Here is a 4,035-nt window from a genome sequence, read left to right on the forward strand (position 1 = left end):
TGCTTTTTAGTTTATTCTCAAAATGCAATTTCTTCGCCATCACAGTTGCAGTTGTGTTTTGAATTTCTTGTTCAGTACAAGTAATAATTGCTATACATGGTGTATCTTTTCGCTGCAAATCAAAACTTACTAACTGCTCACCCATGAGACCATTGTCCGTAACTCGCCACTCGTGTCGTGCTTAGCGACGAGTGGCTCAACGCGAACGGGTCTACAGAGTATCACACACATCTACTTACTCCTGGGAAGTAATTAGCCCCTTCGGGATCTATCTAACGTGTAGAGAAAATAACTCAAAATGTTTAATTAATCTTCAAGGGGACGCATTGTTGAAACCAGCAAAGAAATAGGAGGTGTTGCAATGTTTGGGCAAAGTTTGGTTTGGCAACACACGAAGAGAGGGGGAGAATGCTCTCCTCGATCCGCAGCTGAAGGTTTTGTGACGGACCACAGAAGATAAGCCAAGAATAAAACCGGGGAACCAACTACTCAGGGACCTCTTGTATGAAATCTCGAAGGAGCAAAAGCTGAAGACGAAAAACATCGCGGCAGGGAGAAAACGTTAAGTGGAGCCAGTCGCCATTGTCTCATAGCACTGCATGAGCTTTAAGAACTATGACTCTGTTTCAAAGTGCGGGTTTCAACAGTGCGGATGCCCAAGCAGTAATGGCAAGAAAGAGATCATGGATGTGCCTATTCCTCACCTCGTGGTTCCCGCCGGGTGGTTGACACGAAGGAAAGTTCTCTTCTTCGTCAACCAAATTGATCGAAAGACTTCACGGTGTTGGCTAGCTAACGAGATAGGCTTACAGGTTCTTGCGGGCTGACTCCACCTTGAACTTTTTAAAATTGGCTCGTAAAACAAAGAAAAAAAAGAATAATGAACAAAGCAGATCTTTGTCCTCTGGCGAAGATCCCCAACTTCTATCTTCCATTTCATCTTCTCCTCAATCTAACCCTACTTCGAGGTGTTCTCATAATACTTACATTCACCAAACACAACAAAATAGACAATATAATATAATAGCAGATGACGGGTAGCCTAGCTGCTCGCACCAAACTAGTCAAATCCGTTTACAAACATAAAACATAGAAATTCCTCCGAATTTGCTAAATCAAAATTGCGAAACAGTCCTTTGCAATAATTTGAACCTGAATCCCTCTCGATTTCGCTCTGACTTTTTTTGTCGCATCTGCGGAAAAACCTTTACCACGAAGACAGGCGTAGGATTCACGTGAAGCGTGCTCATCCCGATGAGCGCGACCAGCAATAAGCACGGACTGATGTCAAACAAAGATGGAGCGATGAAGAAGAATCACTCCTTGCAAGAAAAGAGGCCGAATTAACAACCGTTGGCACACGCTCTATGAATAAAGCTTTGGAACGAAAGCATTTGAGAACGAAATACCTCATCCGAAAGCACTTGTCCAACATTTCCTTAAATCAGGCAGTGCGAAGTTGACAAACGTGTTAAATCTTCAGAATAGAGACTCCAACGTTGAGTATTGGAAAGTACTCCGGAACGAAACAAGCCAAAACGTGAAAGCTCTAACTCTCGCAGTGGATGAATTCTCGATTGCAGTGCTGAGAAAAAATGGACACGTCGTCAGTCACGAATTTGAATCGATTCCATTGAGGCGACAAGATGACGTGGGAGGCACCGACGACATCGCAAAAGCTCGCAACGGCGTCTTTGTCTAAGCTCTCGGATGACAACCTGCAGAAAATCTTCTGAAAATGGGGCGGACCTTCAACGAACTCCGATATCTGTGACGGTCACAAAATCCGCGAATGTAACTAGATAGAAGCCAACGAAAAATGAATTTATTTCGAAGCAAGTTGCACTCCACAAGGGCATCCCAGTAATAGAAATAACGGGTATTTTAGATGCATCCATGCAAACCTCCACCAAGCTAAAGCCGCTCCATCGATTCTTAGCAAGCGGTTCACAAGCAATAGTCTGGAGGTAGCCCTTATCCAAAAGTCGTGGATTATTGCGGTTAGCATTTTAGCCATGCGGAATAAAAATTGTAAACTGATTTGTAATGCCCCACACAACTACCGAACGAGGCAGAGGCATCCACACCGGAGATACAAACCCTTGTGTGAGCACCTGGCAGAATACTTTTTCAAAGACAATATCATCATTTTAGTTCGAGGAAAGAATCTGTTATCAAAAACGTAATGAGGAGAAAGTGCTATGTTGTGGTACCTAACACCAATCTACATTCTCATATATGAGGTGGCATGTACCAAGCGAAGTCTCATTATCGAACCATCTTCACCTAAGAACGAACACTTTTCCGCATCTTCCTAATAGTGTCGAAAACTATGCACTTGATGTACTGGCGCTTTGGTCAATCATACAGGAGGCCTACGAGATGTCCTTTGCAGAAGAGGCACGCCTTGGTGGAGCCAGACATTTGGAAACCTCAAATCTCAGACCAGAAAACTCTTCAACAAGGTCAAAATGTACAGCAACTGCGCTATTTAAAAAGAAGCTCTCACCACTTATAATGCCGAGCTGAGGCGATCAAAGCGGTTAGTTGGAAGCCGCACTCTCTAATCGGTTTTCAGTTTCTTTCAATTGCCGCGTACGAAACGAAATTTAATATTAGATCATAAGGCCGATATATTATTTTTTGAAATTAGGACTTTTTGTAGATTAGCATTTTCACCCTTGACAAAGGTTATTCTTGCGGCTACGTGAAATCCAAAAAGAATGAATGCGGTCATGAGCAATCGAACGATAAGTCTACTAGATTTAAATTTAACGTCGGGACTTTATCAGTATCGGAGATGGTCCATGTAGAAATAAGTAATGCTATTTTCTTTAGCATATAAGCATAAACATTAAAGTAATGGTAAAAAAATCGTGATGACAAGAGTAGCATTACCTATATTAGAGCATTGAGAAGCGCTAGTTTTAGGACGTAATATTTGGTGATTTATGAGCTCTCAAATGTGGAATCTAATGCGAAACTATAGCGATAGGAGACATGTATGGTCTTCTCCGAAGATTTGACACGGAATACTACAATTAATTAAATTGACCTTTGGCTTTCCTTAACAATACACGTTCCCAAATTACACGTAGAATCGTTGTAATTGGTCGAAACAAATCTTCAGCTTGAACTTTGGATCATACAAATATAAAATAGCGAAATATGGCGCTGCTTACATGATTTACATGAGATGGCTGATATGTATTATGTCCAGTTGCAAGACACTCATCCCAGAGTTGCAAGTTACGTTTTCATTGAGCTCTACTGGAAACATAAACCCTTTTAGTGTGTGACGACTCAAAGTTGTCCCTCGTTTTGGCCTCACGGATTCTACGTCTCTGGTGAAGGAAAACGAGTGCTAGCTTAAGATGGATTAGGAATAAAATAAGAATAGATTAATATAGCATAGGAAGAGAATAAGAATAGATTAAGATAGCGCAGGAATAGGATAAGAATAGAATAGGGTAAGTTTAGTTTTAGTTTAGTTTGAGTGAGGCAATCGAGATAGTCAGTCGAGATCAGTCAGTCGAAGTGAGTCAATCGAAGCAGTGAGTTAGAGAGTGGTGCGACTAATAAAACGGAGTGTAGAAGTAATAATAAGATTAATAAAAGACCCCCAACTCAAATACAAATGTCTTGCGTTATACTTCCCTGGGCCGCTGAGCTGCCCCAGCCATAGTAAAGGAACAAAAAGTCCTCGCATGTATTAACTACAATGAGAACTTTACGCGAAGCTATCTCAGAACTGACTGCGATTAGATTTGTATCTCAATTTTCCGTTCAGTTTCATCGCGAGAAAGCGTAACAGGCGGTAACACTTTAACCTTTATCAAACCACCCTTTGATTTTCTTTCATTCATTTGGTCAGTCATATAATTGAATGTGCAAAAAACTTATTTTTCACTTAACACCTCCAAGCATCCCTTGATAACCCCAACTATCACTTAATACTTAATCACTTCTCTTGCAGCATATCTTCCATCATTAGAAGACATTTTAGAAACTTAGGACGATGTCGAATACAAAGAC

The sequence above is a fragment of the Glossina fuscipes genome, unplaced genomic scaffold, assembly GCF_014805625.2.
Source record: "Glossina fuscipes isolate IAEA_lab_2018 unplaced genomic scaffold, Yale_Gfus_2 111, whole genome shotgun sequence".
Classification (NCBI taxonomy): domain Eukaryota; kingdom Metazoa; phylum Arthropoda; class Insecta; order Diptera; family Glossinidae; genus Glossina; species Glossina fuscipes.